This window comes from Puntigrus tetrazona, chromosome 3 (genome assembly GCF_018831695.1).
Source record: "Puntigrus tetrazona isolate hp1 chromosome 3, ASM1883169v1, whole genome shotgun sequence".
Taxonomy (NCBI): Eukaryota; Metazoa; Chordata; class Actinopteri; order Cypriniformes; family Cyprinidae; genus Puntigrus; species Puntigrus tetrazona.
In genome coordinates this window covers 16,569,866-16,589,335 of record NC_056701.1, presented here as the reverse complement: position 1 = coordinate 16,589,335, position 19,470 = coordinate 16,569,866, and the positions used below count along the sequence as shown (strand labels likewise).

Sequence of the window (19,470 nt, the reverse complement as noted above, 5' to 3'; positions counted from 1 at the left end):
CAAATGTGTACATCTGCTGTGAGTAATACTCGGCCTCAGTAGGTTGGTCTCCGTATTTTGTGTCTGATGAACTACAAATAACAAGAGAGGAAATCCATTGCAGCATATGGCCGTATATCCTGCATGATACATCACAATTACGCTGCTGCTCCGTCCGGCTCTCAGAGGCCAATTAGAATATCCAGAGCATGATGTCAGACATCATTGGTATTTTGAGACAGATTGCACTGTGCTAAAACATTCCTCCTCTCTCTTATTAGAACATATGAGCACTGCTGTGTGTAGTCAGGTTTCATTTTCAACAGTAATTCCTAAACTCATACAGATGGATGATTATGACTCTGGACCAATGCATGATGTAATGATCTTACTCTCGCGGAACCAGACCCCAGCAAGATGTCCGGTCCACATTGCAGCACAGGAAGATGAAATGAGAAAATTGTCATAGTTTTAGTTTTACTCTATGTGTTGTTTAATTGAAGGTTTGTATGGAATCATTCAAAAATAATGCCTAAAAAATGTACTGATAAAACTCTCACAATTTAAAATAAAATATGACAATGAAACATTTTAATAAAAAAAAAAACATTATATATATGATAACAACAACAAAAAAATGCTGATTATTTACCGAACAAACAACAAACTCTGAAGTTGAATTCTTCTTCTTTCAAAGTTTCATCTTTTTCTTTTATTGTCTCTGTTAGGAGAAATTTGAACTTGATATTCTCAATGCTGTAATAAAAATCTCAAGTATAATGTTGGTGTGAGTAGCGTAAGATTTCTCTATGTGAAAACGCCCCAGCAGATGTTGCCCTGACTGAACTTGTGTTGAATTTGTGCCAACACTGAGGGTATGCAAAGGCATCCCATCGGCCCTCCCTGGTAAAAATCAATTCAGAAAGGCAGTTCTGTAGCAAATGGCAGATTTTATGCTTTTATTTTTGGTCTGAGTGTTTTCTGGCTATTTGGAGGTCGAGCGGTTCAAGCTTTACTCTCTCCTCATTTCACTAGGGGGAAACCAACAGTGTGGCTTTTGCTTTTCTTCCTCCGGGCCTAACAGAGACAAAGTCGCTCAGATGTGAAATCACGTTTACAGAGGTCTCTTCGGTGTTTTTCTTCGTCTCCGGCTCCTGCTGCTGCCAGTCCACAACACGAGGAAGCGTGCGGTGTAATCAGACCGCCTTTTATTATAATTCTCTTGATGGCTTTTGTGCGTGTGATCCCACGAGTGTGGGATTGATATCTCTCTGAGTGACAACACAATATCACAATGCCTTTTTCTCCTTTCCAATTAAAGTCACATTTATTATGTGGTCAAAATATTTCCTGTGTTACTCGATCACTGTCATGTACAAATTGCTTCTTTTAGCCTCTCTCTCGGTGGCGTCCTCCCTGCAGATCTGCAGCGTGGAGGTTGTCTTAAGCCATACGTCGCTCAAGAAGCCCTGCTCAAAAGCGGGCTCGTGGATCGGTAGGTACCACCCCGGAGCATTAAAGGGATTCTCAGAAATGCTCAAGAGATGAGCCGCGTGACTTTTCCGTCTTAAAATAACCTGAAAATCAGCATTAGGGGCAGCTGCTGGAGGAAGCCCCATCAGTCCTCGCCAGCGGTCTCCTTTCATTCAAACCCCCTCCCATCATCCTCTGACGCTTACACACGCTGCGAGGCTTCAAAGTCACATCCCTTCTCTGATTATTCTCTCTGCTTTTGCCCTCGTGGCCATGGATTCACTCACCCTTATTAAGCCAGCATTGTTGCTGGTTCTTTTATTTGTATTCTATTTAATTTATTATACTTTTATTCAAAATATATATCAAGTGAAATATTTGGTGATTGGTGATGGAATGAGGAATCATTTTAGGGTTAGCTTAGTGTTTTAATGAAGAAAAGCAATCTGTTTGTAATTGCAAACACTGTACAAAAAAGTGGCGAAAATCAATTTAGAAATTATTATTAATCTGCAAACCAAGCTGATGTATTTCTAGCATATTTTTTAAGAAGTGATCATTTGTAAGGTGAATGTGCCAAGGCTTCCACAAAGTTGCACTTATTACTGAAAACTGGTATTTGGTATGATATTAGTTTAATATAATTTATTACCATAATCATAAACACACTGATTTGTGGGGCAAATGGTATTAAAAATTTCTTCTGGTTATTTGTACAATGCAGTGTGTATGTAGATGTATGTGAATGTACACGATCTGCAAATTTGTAAATGCAGAACTACACAAAAAACAATGTTTATGTCTTCCAAAATAAAGAATCGATTCTATACAGCCTAAACGAGTCCGCATGTAAACGTGACTTAAAAAATGACCAAAAATGGCATAACAGGGGCACTTTAACTATAGCAGCTAATGAATCGGACATCTTACACATTCACAAGAAATAGCTTACTTGCACATAAAAAATGAGGTGGATAAACCGGTTAGCAAATATATTTAGCTAGACTATAACACGTTTTAATTAAACTATCAAGTATATCAATTTAATATTATTCTGTGTAATCCACTTCTTTCTCTCTCTGGCTGATTTATTTAGTTATTTAGTATTAAGGGGCTGTCATTCACACAAAGTGTTTTTTCGTTCAAAGATAAAGCGGCGGGATGAAAATAAAAAGAAGAAAGAATGCAAGATCTCATGTGTGAGATATCGAAAAGACTAGAATGCATAGAAAGTGTATGTGGAATTTTGTTTCTGTAAAAGCAATGGAAATGAGTGCAGCTGAATTGCAAAAACATGCTTCGTGTGAATAATCCACAGCTCTAAACCAGTCATTCTGTGTCGCTATGTAAAGTTCAGAGGTATAACATGTATAAGTTCTGTAGATACAGTGATCTTCAAAACAATACTCAGATGAACCATGCCTAAAATTTCTACTTCCCTGCACATAGATGCTTTTGTTTGTACAGGAAAATGTTATTTTATACTGGGAGAGCAAGATAATTAATATATCTCCTCTTTTTTCAGTTGTTTTGGTATTGCACATGCAAACAGACGTTCTGTATATTTCATAATAACCACATGCAGAGTTCAGCATGACTGGAACGAGCAGTGAAGTCAATAAAGCCCAGCTGACAGTATATTTCCTCTCTGTTGTTTGGGTTTGCTTGACTCCTTTTGGGAACAAATAGACTGACACACACTGACAATAAAAAGGCCTTGTCAGTTTGCTCCAAACAAATATGTCCTTCATATTTTTTCTCTCTCTTTTTTTCCTTTTGGTTCGTACACCGTTTCATTCTTCTTCAGTCCCTTGCTCTTTTTACCTTGGAACAAGGCCCTGTTTGTACCTGTGTGGATGAATAGAGGAAAAAAAGTCACTTTATACCCAAAACTGCTCTGATGCAGAAAGCAAGCTCTAAAGAGGGCATTAGACCAGTGCAGTTTCTTAACATAAAACACATCATTTTGCATCTACCCAGGGAGTTCCAGGCCGTAGGAACCGTTCCAAAGGTCAGGAGCACCAGGATGCCGAGGATAATGAGATTATATTGAAATGATCCAAAAGTCTGTGAGTAATGCTTCTGCACCAGGGAAAATCCCTTTAACAGGTTTCTGTGCTTTATCGCAGTTGGCGTCAGTGATACATGTTATAAATGTCATAAATGTTTCTTAGCTCTCTGGAGTTCGCGCATTCGAGAACAGGCCATTAATGAACATTTCCATTAGCAATATCGATGAATCAAATCAATGGCTGTTGTGTGCAGTAAACACATTCGTACTCTTTTAATGAAGGCGATCGGTTCAAATATTTAACCCGAGGGTGCTCCAATTTTGCATTTGAAAAGACCAGGTCTCCGAAGACGTGCACTGAACGTGTTGTTGTTGTTTTTCCGCTTTTTTTATTTGAAGCAGCTGCGGCAAAGCTAAAGAGGACCGTGGCGAGGCTATTTTTGCCCACATACCCATGTGTAGCCTCCTTCACTTGTCAGCAGCTGAGCTGAGGCTATCAATCAGAGCTGAGCGGCAGTAGGATGCCCGGGCCACTGTGGAGCTCATGGTTAGTGTGCCGGTGATATGCTCCTCAGGACCATATGGGGTCTGATCTCCTGTGGGCACCGGCACATCCATGCTTACATCACATGTAGGTCAGGGTCTCGTAGTAACGGCTATGTTCACACTGCAAGTCTTAGTGCTTAATTCTTGTTTGTCAATGCGGCTAGTATCCAATCTAAGTGGGAATTAGCGATGGTTCTGAATTGACCTGCATGTGCAAGAGAACGCAGATTTCTTAACCTAGTGACCAAAGACCTTCTGGTATGTCAAATCTCTGAGATGACTCTCATCAGCACCGAATTGTAGTTGCATTGCGAAATGAACCTGCCTCAGATTTATTATTATTCCACTTTCGCAGGCTGAAATAAGTACAGATTTGTCATCTTAGAAAAATGAACCTTGTATATACAGCCTGCCAATGCTGGTCAATAGCGCCAGCTACACAAAATATGCATCCCGTAATAGGACTGTGTCAGTTCTGCATGACGCTCAGATTTTCTGGTCTCTGACTTATGAAAAGTGCATTAATAATGAAAAAAAAACATTAGAAAACACATTTGGTTGTACAGTTATATTTTTTATAACTTTAATTTATATGTATTTTCTAGTCTAAAATGAGAACATGTGACTTAAAATGTGCTATTGTCTCCAAAAAGCTCTGAAATTGTTCATGATATACTTTAATTCTTTAAGACAGTGGTTTCTCACGTGAAGTGAAAACAGCGCCAGATGATGTTAATATAGTAAATTTTAGAAAGTTATATTGTTTTTCAGCATTGAAACAGATAAGTATTCTGCGTGCAGCTTGTGAATGACACTGCAGGTAAAAACTACATTTTTAAAAAATTCTAAATTATATAAAAAAATATATTCAATTAAATTATGTTTTGAATTCCATAATGTATTTATTTATTTTTTACATGATGTTTGTGCACAAGGCCGTTGACATGTTTAGAAGTCGCCTTCGGAGCTCCTCTTGGTTCCCGCATAAAGGAAATGGCTGGGATGCTGGGGTTGTTGAGAGGGTCCACAGTTTGGGTTAAAGGTAGCATACGCCAGGGCAGCTGCAAAATCTGCCCTGCCAAGGACGCAGTGCTTCCAAAGCCTGCTCTGTGCCATTAAATGGGTCATTGACCAGCTAAATGGAGTCATTATGATGAGTAACTAAAAGAATAGCACCCAAATCCATGAACCTTGTCTCTGCGGAGCTCTGGGTTCCGCTGCTTTTGGGGTTTCACAGGCTTTTGCTGTATGGCAGCTGCCTGAGACCTCTTTCAGGGGAATGCAAATGATGCCCTGACCAGCTAATTATACCACATCAACAATTCCCTGCTTTATTGACAGTTGTAGTGCTGGAGATTACCGTGGGAAACCTATTTACTCATTTATTTGTATATTGAAAAAAGTTATTAGTATCCTGAGATCTCTTTTAGTCCTAGAAAAAAAATGCTAACTGTAAGAATGCCTGCAGGCTTGATATTAGCAAACAAAAAGCTAATTTATTATTTAATCTGAATCAGGAGCACTTTAATTGTTTTCGGTATTTAAGTGATTATAATGGTGATTATTATTTTATGGATGGACAATACATCGCACAATACATTCATGCGAATCTCGTGAGTAAAGCTTTTTTTGAATAGAGGTCATTCTTAATCTCGTGTTTTTTAAACGGAGTGGCAGTTAATACACACAGAGCACTGACTTCGCAATAGATCACTGACAGCCCACCACTGCTGAAAAGCCCGCCACTGCTGAAAAGTACTCCGCTCACCCAGAACGCAACTGGTTTCAGCTGCTCCTCTCAAGCAGACGCCTGAGACCCCCATCAGGCAAGCATTCCCATTAAAAAAAACAAGACTGTCAGACTGCTCAGTTAACATTCATAAAGTTATGTACAGTATTAGTCCGTACGGTCCAAAGCTGTTTTGCATATTAAAAGAGTGCCAGAGTAATTTTAGTAGCATTTATAATGCTATTATATATTTATTTTATACTAAATATTTAATTAAAATATTTTTTATCAAACTTGTGTATTCAGACTTACAAAAATACATTTAATTATAATATTTATTTATAACAATTTCATTAAGTGATTTTGTCAGTTTATTTTTATTTCCATTATTTATGTTTTGTTTAGTACTTATTTAATTCAGTTTCAGGATTTGTAATTTTTTTTATCCAATATTTATATTTCATTCTGTGACGGGTTATTGAAAATGATTTTGAATAATTTCAGTTTTAGTTAACGCTACATACTTGCATATTAGCAAAACGTCTCTTGTCTTTCTTGAAGCTGTACTCAAACTGTGCTCAGGCTACTTTATCGTTCTGTTCAAATGCAATAACCGAAATCTAAAACTCAAACCTTAACCCTGTAGACTGTTTTTTCTTTTCGTCTTTTTGTTGGAATTTTTACATTGCCGCGTCGAACATTCATTAGCACTCTGTGTGGATGTGCATGGAGCTCACAGAAAAAGACGTACTGAATTAATGGAGTGTTAATAATCGCTAACTCATTAGTGTCATCTTATTTGCATAGCATATCATTGCATCTTTTGAGCAGTGAATATTAATTTCCAAAGGCATGAAGTATTGAAAGATATAAATAGAGGAATTATCCATGGGTAAACCACTCATTATGAAAAAAGTCAAAGCGTTGAAAAGAGCCACTATGTAATATTATTTGTTCCGAGTGCTTCTTTTTAGGCGAGTCAGAAGATGTAGCTCTAATAAATAGGCTAGGACTTTCAGGGCTGCTTGATTATTATTATTAATTTATTTCGTGTCAGTTTAAAAAGGTTAGTAAATGGCTTCGCATAATGAAAGTCCGTCTCACTTTTTTTGCGTTTTTGTTTTGATGTCTAAGGCGAAGTCATTGCTCTTACACATTCTGTTGTGCAAAGTGACGTCTCTCTTGTATAAATGTGAATGGGAAAATGAGCTTCTAATTAGTTTCTCCTTTTCTCCCACAGGGACAGGCCAGCTACTGACGGTGGATCTCAGACATGCATGCGATCACTAGACAGTTTAACCAGGGTAAGTCCTCTTTGGAAAGGCTCCATGACCTGAATAGTGGCACGGAGAGAGGCTGCTCTAAAGCCCCAGTGTCCTCGTCTCTGATTGGATCTGCCCCTTTTTAAATCACCACTGTGAGCGTTAAGACTTCACATTCAGTTATCGCTCCCATATCTGAAGAAGCGTTCAGACGCTGAATGAACGTATACCCACTTTTGAAGTGTGATAACAGACGGTTTTAGTTAGTTTCTGCTTCACTTCTAGTTCTATCAGCTGCACAATGTACTGAGTAAACAAGCTAATTAATTGCATAAATCAGTGTTTGCCTTGACAAACCTTCAAGTGAGTGTGATTTGGAGGCTGTCTGCTGTTTGTTTTATTTCTGTATCACTAAACATCAGCCTCTCAGTCAACGTATGTGCATAGCAATCAACTTTGCAACCGAGTTTGTTGTTTATTTCAAGGTTGTTCACATAGGATATGTACTTGGACTATTTTTAATTGTTTGCCTATATGCATACATGGCCGTTGGGGCACATCATGCTGTTTTTCAGTGCCTAGGACCACCGGCTCCATGTTTTTAAGAAGCTGTGTCAAGTTAAAATTAGTTCAGCTTTGGAAAGACTGTCTGGAGACTAACGGTTCTGTTTTATCGTGTTGACTGCTTTATATTTTGGTGGTACTTCATGCTTCAGTTGCTCTGGAATTGGAAACTTCATTATTGCAAAATAAACAGGGAAGGAACTAAATGGAAATTAATAACGCTAATCATTCCAAATTAGCGCGTTAAGACTGACACGCGCACAATTATCTAAAAAAATGTAGGTAGAAGAATCGATGATAATGACTTCAAATAAGATTGGTCAAAAGCTTCAAAAAGAAAAATTAATTTCACACACCTGGATATAATGTGTCATGCTGTTTAAAAATGAATGATTCTTCCAAAAGATAAAGGCTTGATCATCGGACCTTTCAGGGCCAAAAAAATAAATAAATAAGCGAGTGCAATGATATGCTGTTCCAAAGCCACATAGAGGACGCTGAAAGTCTCAGATCTATTTTCATTCATGTTTTAATCGTCATTGTCAGTTACACTTTAATTATCATTTCAGTCTGGATCTACAGCTGACAGCCTCTGCCCTCGTCTAGAGATTGATGACGTGGACGTCTTCAGAAACCGTTATGACAACTTAATTTTAGTAAGAACGGGCTGATCCTTTGATGTGTCCTTATAAATCACATTAAGTGGCAAATATGAAAGAGCTTTAATATTTGATCATAGTGAATGGCCCAGGCAGTTTAATTTGCTTAGTTCTCATGGATATTCCTCTAGACACCATGCACTTGCACCGTTTTGCCTCCGAGGCTATTCACTGACAGCAGCAGCCACGTGTGTTGACTTCTTGCGTGAATCTGTCCGTTGAGTCTTGGTGCATTCATTCTAGTTCACACGGGCTGATGCAACCCAGACTGTCAGTGGGGCAATGCCAAAGAGATTAGATGCTGCTTTACTGTGCTTGTCTTCACAGGGGAAAGAACTGAGAGCAGACAATCCTCCAAATATGCACCAATTCATTAACACCCATCCTTTCTCTATACTGCTTATCCTTTCTTAGGCTGCGAGACAATTCATTAAGCATGTAAATGAATGAGAGCAATGCAAATACTTGAAGGGATATTCTGTGTTCAGTACAAGTTAGCTCAGTCAACAGCATTTGTGGCGTAATGCTGATTATCACAAAAAGTCATTTTGACTCAGCCTGTGTTTTTTTTTTTTTTTTTAATTAATAAGTAAAACATAACACAGCTAGATCATTTGATGACAAAATCTGGAAAATATATACTTAATTTTTTTTTTTAATTACAAACGGGGTTACATCTGAATATTTTCTGTATAAATCTTAAATTATACCCATTTGTTGCTTTGCCTGTCTTTGGTGTGCTCGATTGCTCCTGCAATTTAAAGGCTGACATTTGAAACTGACTGGAGAATACATTATTTAAAATATCATCAATCAGTTTTCTTTAAAATGTATTTTTTGTAGTTACTATACATATCTATACATATACTATATATATATATAGTGTCTATAGGTCATAATCAGAATTATTTCAGCACATCTGAACTGTTAAGTTGTGCATGTTTTTCCACTGAAATATTGCTAAGTATTACTAAGTATTGCAACTATTTAGTGAATTCTCTCTGTGTTTTTACACATTAGCAAATTAGAGGGAAAAAAACTCCGAAGTGATAATCAGTTGAAATCAAACGGTGAAGGAGTATTTCACCAGTGAACAGATTTTAAACCCTGCTATGCAATCGACAGCTTTTTGTGTGAGACTTGTGGGATACTTCAGAACCCAGAGGACCAGACTGTCTGATGGGAGAAAGCCTTCAGAGGTTGCATTGTTAAGTCAGACAGCTTGATTTGACTGACAGTTTTCCCTTATAATGCAAGGCATTTGTGAGAGGGAATTTCTGAGGCAGATATTCGACATGTTCTGTCTGTCTGGAATCTTGTTTATAGAGCCCCGGGTTGATTCCAAATATACATAATATTGCCTAGCGGTGAAAATTAATGATATGGTCATGCATTCAATAATTTATGAATTCTACACCCATAAACAATATAAACTGAACAATATTATCTGGCATTGGGACACATTAGCTCTGCCGACCATCAACCTCCTGAACGATGTGTGGGCTGCTGTACTGATGTCTCATAGACTGGGCTGCCTCCTCCTCCTTCATGAATATGGTGATGCATAATGTTTTTATCCCTAAACAAAAGGTATTCACATCTATTTCTTGCCATTCCATGTGCACAAAGGAAATACTGTTTAGAATGTTATCTATCTATCTATCTATCTATCTATCTATCTATCTATCTATCTATCTATCTATCTATCTATCTATCTATTTGTCTGTCTATGGACCTTCAAAACAGAAACAACATTTCCATGTTTGAGTAAGAAGGAGGGTTGTGTGATATAAAACAGCTCAATAAACAAATAGGTAATACTGAGTAAATAAAAATTTTAGACACAATATAGCCAGTCACTTTGTCTGTTTTTGCTCAACATCCAGAAAATCACAGTGGCGGTGTTTTGTTCCTGAATGTTTCATTGTTTTTGAGTGAGTCGGTTGAATAAATAATTCAATAACTCACTTATCTTTGTTTTTTAACAAATTAGTTGAATTAATAATTTGAATACCCTTTTTGTCCTAAATAAATCAGCATTTTAGAACGAATCAGTTTAATAAATTATTCAAATCATTCGCTTTTAAAGACAACTAAATGTAAACTACTCATGCTACATTTCTTGGAACACCCTGCAGTTCTTGTAATGAACTATATTGCTTGGGGGATAAATCATTTATTTAGATTTTGAGGATTATTTAAGCACATAGCAAGCATTGATGGCTGTTTTTCATATTGCTGTTGCTGCAGAAATTCACTCAAGGCCATATGCTACAGTGATTTTTACCATGGCTAGGGGGCTTCACATCATACCCAAAAACACCCAGTGGTAAAATCATTCTAACGCACAGCCTCTTGTGGCTTATTGCTTTAATAGACATCTCCTCAGAAGCTTTCTAACTCTCTAGATGCATTTCTCCTGAGTAATTCTGAACCCCAGTATTCATGAATATTCTTCTTTGCCTCTTGGGGCCTCACTCACTCTCGCTTTCTCATCGAGTAGGCGAAACTCCAAACTGTTTCACATCAGATCATTCTACTTTCTATGCACAACACTGTTTTTGGTGTGGAGCTACATGGAACATAAAGAGTTCATCAGTGTTTGCGTGTTTTGTGACTTTTCAAAACCCCTGAAGCCTAACATCTCCTCCGGAATAGGTAAATATATTTCTGCTGCGCCGCTAATGTTATTCTTCTCAACAAATCAGTCGGTCGCATTTCCTAAATGTCATCATTTTTATTTCCAGCTGAGAAGAGGCATCCCTCCCACAGCCATGGCCATTAGCTCTGCCATACAATCATTTCATCTATATGGGGCATGAAAAAGAGGTACGACGTGCTGCATCAGCTTAAAGCAATTGTTCATCTCTAATGACTTACATTTAGAAAACTCACTGCAATGCTAGCTGAAAGCAGAGAGGATTAATAAAAGCCAATTGCATCTCCAAAACTAGCGGCGGACGTGATAGCTTATCAGCTCGCATGCAATTTCAACTTCCTCTGCTGCAAGAGAGCCCATTTGAAATTAGTCTCTCAAAGAACCCCTGTGATAGAAGGTGAACTGTAATGTGTTTGTTTGCTTTTTAATTTCATAATTAACTCACCACTGTGGTTACCAGAACTTTACAGTATAACAAAGATTCAAATATCTACTGTATAATCCAATGTCATGGTTAATGCATGAACACCTGCATTCACCATAAACTATAAACAAACGTTTTTCTCCAAGCTTCTACATTAAATTCAGTATACGTTTTCCCCACTGGGTGCACTTTTTAGCAAGAAACAAAATACATACCAACAAGTGCATATAACAGGCAGTAAAACTTTGACACCTTTTATTACTTTTGACACAAATTTAATAAAAAGTTTTGATTACTTGAAGAATATCATGTTATGACTTCAAAACAATATTAATATGCTGGGAGATTTGAAAAACTGATGCTTCTGAATGTTAGCATGACACATATCCAGCTTCATGTCTATAGGTTTTCATAGACGGTAGGCTCCGGTTCAAATCCCGTCTAACTATGGTTCGACAAAACAGTTTGTGTAAAAGGAAGTTGAAATGGCACGGTTGCATCAACGAAAGCATTTTTATCAGTTTTGCATTTCTTTACACTGTCGGGTAGATTTAAGGTTCGATTTGGTGTAGGGCCTATTTCCGACACGATAGAGCATTCACTTTTAGCAACAATCCATGGATATTTTAATTCTGAACTGCCACAATATATAACTATATCAACATAACAAAAATATGCTTTATTAACATATTGAACCGTGGACATTTCTCTTTAAAACTGTGGCAAAACGTATAGTAAGGCACGTTAAAACAGTGTTGCACAAAAAGTGCGTGGAGGTAAATTTTTTTTATGAGACCAGATTGTAAAAAACAGTATTCAGTATATAAACACTAGCCACTAGTATTTTCACCAAAAAGGGTTTTTATGTCGGTTATTTTTACCTTTTGTCGTAGTGTGTCAGTTGGAAATATCAAATTAGATTTCTAAAAATTAATTTTGTTATTACTTGCAACAATCCAGTGAGTTCCTTTTCGGGAACTCGAACTGCGTTCAGGAACGCTGTGGGAACGCCTCCTGCGTGACCGCGCTCTGAATCGGCTGTAGAATCTGTCCAAAGGAAGGGCGTGACGTCCTGGGCGGGTGACGTCAGCAAACGGGAAAGCATAAAGGCACGAGCGGCAAACTCGGCGTCAGCTTCCTGTCATTCAGATCGCGCTCTTTGTTTGTCTGTCTAATTTCATGTATTGTGAGTCTTATTTATTGTTGTCTGTCCCACACGATTTAAGTTTGATATGACAAGCTGAAGACTAGGGCAAAAGGGCGAGGGCAAGTTACTTTGCAAGCGTCGTGCGATCTCTGTGCAAACGCTAATCATCACTGCCAGAGACACACGCGCTCTGCGTGGCTTGCCTCGGAGCAGAGCGCGCGGCGGTTCTCGAGAGAGCTCGCTGTTCGCGCTGCGAGTGTCTTGTTCTGCTCCCAGAAGGCTCGAGAGAAGGAGCCTTCAACAGCGTTCCCCGCGTTGCTTGTCTTGCTGCCGCCGAGGCGGAGCGGTCGCTGCATTCGCGGGGATCGGAGAGGGATTTGATAGATGAGCTTAAGATGTTTGATAATCCCTATATCTTTCTATTCTGTCAAGAGCCCTCAACCGCTCCGGTATGAGGAGTAAGGCAATGCCACGGGTTGAACCCTCTCGAGCTCTCTGTCAACCAGCGTGGCTCCGCCTTTGCATCCCAAGACGTTATGTCGTATACTGACAGTTTGGGGCATGAGTACTTGGTAGCGGGTCATGCTAGTATGTGTCTGCACAGTGCAAGATGTGTCACAGGTGTGCTAGACACACCTGCTCAAAGAGCTGGATTGCGTGACTTCAGTCTGTTCAGGAACGTAATGCTGAGACTATGACTGTCGGCAGACGCATTGGGACACGTGTGCAAGCAGTGGAATTCCTTTGTTCCCCACCGCTTTCCAGCTCAGGGGGTTGCTGGGCAGAGCAGCCCTCAACGAGTACCAGTTCCTCATATCAGGAGACTCATAAGAAGATTGCCTTTTTACTGTGCTCCCCTGCAGTGGGGCTGCGTTTCTAAGCTGCATTCTTTTTCTGGACCTCAAAGCCGAAGCTAGATTTGTGATCCGTACTTGCAGCTAAGAGGTCTCAGTCTAAGAAGTCCTGTCAGTTTGTGGCACAGGACTTGTGAGGGCAGACCCCTCTGGGGTAGAGCGGCATCCACCACAGTCTTCAGTGCCAGTCTCTCCCCAGTGCACTCAACACTGCCCCCAACCCCGTCTTCCAAAAAAAGGTTTGAAGCTGTGGATTGCGCCACCACTGAGGGGGTCTCATCAGCAGTCAACTCAGGCTCTTCCTGGCAGCGAGCTGTCACAGGGCAGTGTGCTATCGCCTCTAATAACACCACAAGCCAGCCTCGAGAGGATGGTTCCCTTAGTAAATTTTTTCAGCGTGGAAGCTACTGCCAAATGTGTCTCAATGGGTCCTGCGGACTGTAAAAAAAGGTTATCGAATCCAGTTTGAGTTTTCTCCACTGCGTTTCAGCGGCATTGCACCGAGCAGACTCTGGTGATGGAACAAGAAGTAGTAACTCTCTTGAGGAAGGAGGCCATCGAGGTGGTTCCTCCTCACGAAAGGAAGTCAGGGTTCTACAGCCAGTACTTCATAGTTCCCAAGAGGAGTGGAGGGCTGAAGCCCATTTTAGATCTCAGGCAATTGAACCGCTCAGTCAGACAGCTGAAGTTCAGTCCAAAGAGTGAGAGAAAGCCGGAGACTCACTGTCAAGCAGTTTCAGAAGTTGCTGGGTCTTATGGCAGCTGCGTCCAGTGTGATATGGCAGCTGCGTCCAGTGTGATATCCTCTGGCCAGCTGTACATGAGACCCCTACAGTGGTAACTCAAAACCAAGGGGTTTTCCCCGAGGGGTAATCCTCTTTGCATGATCAAGGTCTCCCGACGATGTGTGTGAGCCTTAGATATGTGGAGGAAAACTTGGTTTCTGAATCAGTACCAAGTGTCGGGGGCTCCTTGTCGCTGTGTAATGCTAGCGACGGATATGTCCCTCATTAGTTGGGGAGAGGTCATGAGTGGCCCGGACCGGTCATCATCTTACATGTCACATCAATTGTCTGGAGATGCTGGCCATGTTTCAAGCATTGAAGCACTTAATCCTAGACCTGAGAAATCATAATGTATTAGTACGCACCGACAACACAGCGGTGATTTCTTATATCAACCACCAGGGGGTCTGCGTTCATGGCTGCTGTTCAAACTGGCATGTCAGATCCTCCTGTGGATTCAGGACAAACTCCTCTCGCTGAGTGCAATTCATATTCAGGCCACCTGAATGTGGAAACAAACGCCCTGTCGAGACAGGGGACGAGGCCCAGGGAATGGATGAATCACCCTGAGGTGGTGGAGCAGATATAGAGAACTTCTTATCCGGCTGAGGTGGACCTCTTCAAAGAATCTGAATGTGCAATGTCCTCTCTAGTTCTCTCTAGCTCCTCCAGCTCTCCTGGGACTGGACACTATGGTACAGACCTGGCTGAGGCTTTGCCTGTATGCTTTTCCCCCAATGGCAGGACTGTGGGTAAACACCCCCTAGTAAGGTTGAAACCGCCAGTACGATCTTGTGTCCCCACATGGGACCTGGCAAGACCCCCTTTCAAGCCCATAGAAGAGATTTCTGATCGCGGTCTCACTATTAGCACTGCGTTCCTACGAGCAATCACTTCTCTGAAGAGAGTAGGAGACCTTCAGGCCCTTTCAGTGACCCATCCTATCTAGACTTTGCGCCCGGTCTGGTGAAAGCTTTCTTGTACCCTCGAGCACAGCAAAGGTCCCCACTACTTCTGCACCATGACCAGGATGTCACGCCCTTCCTTTGGACAGATTCTACAGCAGATTCAGAGCGGGGTCATGCAGGAGGCATTCCCATAGCCTTCTCATAGCGTTTCTGGACGCAGTGTCTCATTCCCTCAAGGAACTATAGTTATAATTATAACCTGGAGACATTTTGTTTGCACAAGGAATCTGAAAGCACCCAGTGATTCACAAATCTACCAGTCTGTCTGGAATCATATGAAAACACACGAAAAAACTTCTCAGTTGGGACTTCAAAATTTTCTCATCTCAGTAGATTATTGAAAATGAAAGTTTGGATGTGAATTTATCTGTTTTAATGCCTTCTATAATAAATATATATATATATATATAATATTTTATTAGAAAATAGATGTATATATATTATATATACACAATGATCACATAAATCTTTATATATATATATATAATAAATTTGAGCTTAAAAATTCTATAAATTGTTCTTTATTTAATGCTCTGGAGTTATTGGAAATGTTTGAATCACACTCGAAAACAATTCCATGCCGCCACCAGTGGAATCATAATCTGTTATGATAGCATAGGTAATAATAAACAAGCATTGTCAAGGCTATGTTACCAAAAGTTGCTTGAATAATTATTTAAAAAAATAAGATCCATGGGACTGTTATATGCATTTAACATTACACTCTAATAATAATAATTATAATAACAATAATAATAGTTATTTTGATATAACACTGAAGTAGGCTATTAATGATAACAAAAGATCCAGAAAATTATAGACAAGCATATATAAGACCATCTCCAAGAAAAGAACATTTCCTTCCTTCAGCCTAACATACCTGGAACTGTGTCAGACTGAATGGCAGCAGTTGTCGAATTGGAGTTGTCCATCTGGCTATTTTTTCGAACCGGAATTAGCTTAGAAATAGAATACAAAACAACTACAACCAAACAGAACATTTAAGAAAATCAAGGTATTATAGCTATATAGCTATATTTTCACTCAACAAAGATTCAAAACTCTCAAACATTCAAAAATTGTCAAAATGAGTGAGTTCTAGTGTTAAAGTTTCTAAATGGAACCAAAGATGCCAATAAAGAACCTTTCATTAAATGTATAGTGTGAGAGAGCGCACAGTTTCACATGCTTCTGACACCGACTGTCTGTGAGCGCTGCTAGAGTGTGCCACACATAAATGTGTATTTACACAGGGCACTGAGGCATGGCCATGACCTTCTGATTTATTTGAGGTGCCTTTTATAAAGTAAACTCATGTATCTTTTACTATGTGACTCGATGCATCAATCCTTTTCACCTGACAAAGAGAAAGGAAGGAGAAACATTTTATCAACAAGCAGTACTGGCCATTAATATTTCTTGCAGTCTATCATTTTTTATTTCTCTGAAATTTCGACAATGATCAACTAATGCTCTGGAGTTATTGGAAATGTTTGAATCACACTGGAAACAATTCCATGTGCCAGGAAAAACAAAACCTCTCCATCAAAAAAAAAACACAACCATGCAAGTCCACATATGTGTAAACTTAATTATTGTCTAAAAGGATTTTTAAGTATTTCTTATATTTCTCCCTGCGTGGGAAAAACTGCCATGACATAGCTGTTAAACTGCTCCAGTAGCTGAGTTTCCATCACACTTTACTGTTGAATCGTCTAATGACTTGATCCTCAGACTTATTTGAATGGATTACTGTAGTAGATCTGAGATCAGCCTTTTTTTGGTTTAACAAAGGCCTCTCAAAAATGGCCATAATTTGGAGTTAATCACAAAGCAAAGCTGTTATTTATATCGCGCTGCATTGCATTCAGGAATTAATAACACACTTTGTGGAGAGGGAAGTCATCCATTGTAGAGCCCAGAGCTTTCACGTGGGCCGGTTCCCCAGCAACAGCCATTTCCAAATGGTCCAAATGAACAGTGCGCCGGCGGATGAGCTGGAGGCATGACATGGCCGAGTAGACAGCCCCATAAACTGTGCTCCATACTGATGATAACACATTGCCTACAGTTGTGCTTTTACTTTTAAATACCCTTTGCCGAGTTTCATTATTGCCTGTAGGTATATTAAGAAGTTTTTACTTGTTAGGTTACAAACCGGGGACTCATGCACAACAAGCTGTAAAGGCTTCAAACAGTCATTGAAGAGAAAACATACAGTATTCACTCTGACATACCTAAACAGGGTGATTCAGGTTACATTTACACTAGTGCGACTGCATTTTTAAATACATAACTTTTGCTACGGTTACGCCTGTCACTTTTGTTTAAAAACTCTGGAGTTGCATTCCGGTGAAAATGGACCAAAAAACGATGGCGTAACATCATGTTCATTGTTGCACCTGCCCGTGATTAGCTAACAATGTCCTGTTTACATTTTTGAACGCAAACCCAGTGGACACGAACAGTCATGTGACATGCGTTTTTGGTCGTATAGTATGCATGCCGGTGTAGACGAGTAAATGCCATTTTAAAACAAAATTTGAAAACTCATTCATATGAAGCTGGATAGGTGAAGTTTTTTAAGTCAGCATGGAATTTTTTTTTTTTAATTCAAAATATAATATTCCTTAAGTGTATATATGTGTATAATGTACACACACATACACATATATATAAAAAAATATAATTATGCAAAAAATAGGTTCATTAGTCAAAACTGTGGACCTGCAAATCATATTTTGTGTGAAAAGGAATAAAAATATGTGGGAGTTTTACTGCCTCTGTTTATTTCAGTTGGAAACTGTTGTATGTATAAGCTTGTTTTTTTTGGGTTTCTCAGAACTTTGCTGTGTTTCCAATTAACCTATTTGGCCAAAATCACAATAGTAGAAATAAAGCCTCAATGTGGTTTCTTAAGTAATTGCATTTGTACGTAAGGTGCATTTCCAAATTGCTAAATCCTAAAATCCTAAAATAATATTTTATTTTACATTTTATATAATTTTGAATTCATGGAATTAATATGTAGATTTTATTAAATCAATGTCATTTAATTAAATATTTTTTCAATGTATTTGTAATTTTTTCAATGTTATAACTCTCATTCTGTAATTTTAATAATTTCTAGTTTCATATTTAAGTTGTTTTGAAGGATTCAGTTCATCCAAGGCTAAATTTAAAAATATCAAATTGAGTGAAAAGTCATTTAATCGTTATTATATAAGTTTCCAATTTAAATGAATACTGAGATAATTTTTTTGTGGATAATGAATGATTAGTGTAAACGCATTTTAATTTGTCTTGTACAATATATGTACTATAAATATCTGTTAACTAGCTTATATAGAGCAATAAAAAAAAGTACACTACATTATATAAAAAAATGTTTAAACTTATGAGAATAACTGTCCAATATACAACTATACAGCAATGTACAACAAAATGAGCACTAATGGCCAGCTTGCACTGTGACATGAGAGCTATATTTTGCATTGTCCCTTACATGGCAGGATAAATAAAGATCTTATGAGATGGTGATCATTCGTATGTAAGAGTCAAATGGCTGCTTCTACTGCTCTATTAATAATTAGAGTAATTAGAGCTTGCTTGTTAATCGGGGCTCACTCGGGCCGAGAGAGGTAATGATGAAGAAAATAAATGTGAGTCGAGGCTGAGAGGCAGCTGTCACATGTTCATTACAGAGAGTGTGACTTCTCTCACTGCCGATGCTGATGAGCACATGGAGCTCTTCCATAGACACTGAGCTCTCATCTGTGTCCTCTTGTCAAGCCCTGTATGAAATCGGTGCCTGCCGGATTCTACAAAAAGCTCAGAATCTAATGTCATTCTAAAGTTTGATGTTCTCTTATTTAATGTAATATTTTGGTATTTCGATATGGGTATTGTATATTCTACTTGCATAAACGGCATGAAGTACGTACCAACAAATACATGTCACTGCAGTTTCTGAAAGAAAAACACTAGAAGCAGTAAAACTCTGACGTCTTTTATTCTTTTTCGCACACATTTACAGAGTGTCAAGTAATAAAGCATAATTGTCACAAAGTTATTCAAAGTATATCATGTTATTGCATGACTTTTTAAAATAAAATTGATGCTGAGAGATTTGAAAACTCATGTTTTTTGTATCCGTTTTGCATTTGTTAACCCTATCGGGTAGGTGTAAAGTTGGAAATATGCCGTACAGCAAATCCAATATAATAGAGCATTCACTTTTAGCAACAGTCCACAGATATTTGGATTCTGCACCGCCACAATATATAACTATATCAATGCGTGTGCCAGGATTCATGTATTGAAGCTGTGCTTTAGTGCCACTCAGTGGACATTTCTCTTTGAAACTGTGGCATAATGTGCAATAATGTATGTGAATGGCATGTTGTATAG

General features: G+C 38.8%; 1 protein-coding gene across 4 annotated transcripts in view; it reads left to right on the top strand.

The window, feature by feature from the left end:
- The window catches only part of elfn1a (extracellular leucine-rich repeat and fibronectin type III domain containing 1a), an 86,809-nt gene that overhangs the window by 39,821 nt on the left and 27,518 nt on the right, over positions 1-19,470 (top strand). For 2 of the 4 annotated variants that reach the window (XM_043235919.1, XM_043235920.1), the window contains exon 2: positions 6,979-7,042. The exons of 1 other annotated variant lie outside the window; for it this stretch is intronic. The gene's annotated coding sequence lies outside the window, so the exon portion shown is untranslated. Of the gene's footprint in view, positions 1-6,978; positions 7,043-10,403; positions 10,882-10,970; positions 11,053-19,470 lie in introns of those variants that run through there. One more of the 4 variants, XM_043235921.1, reaches the window with a different exon arrangement.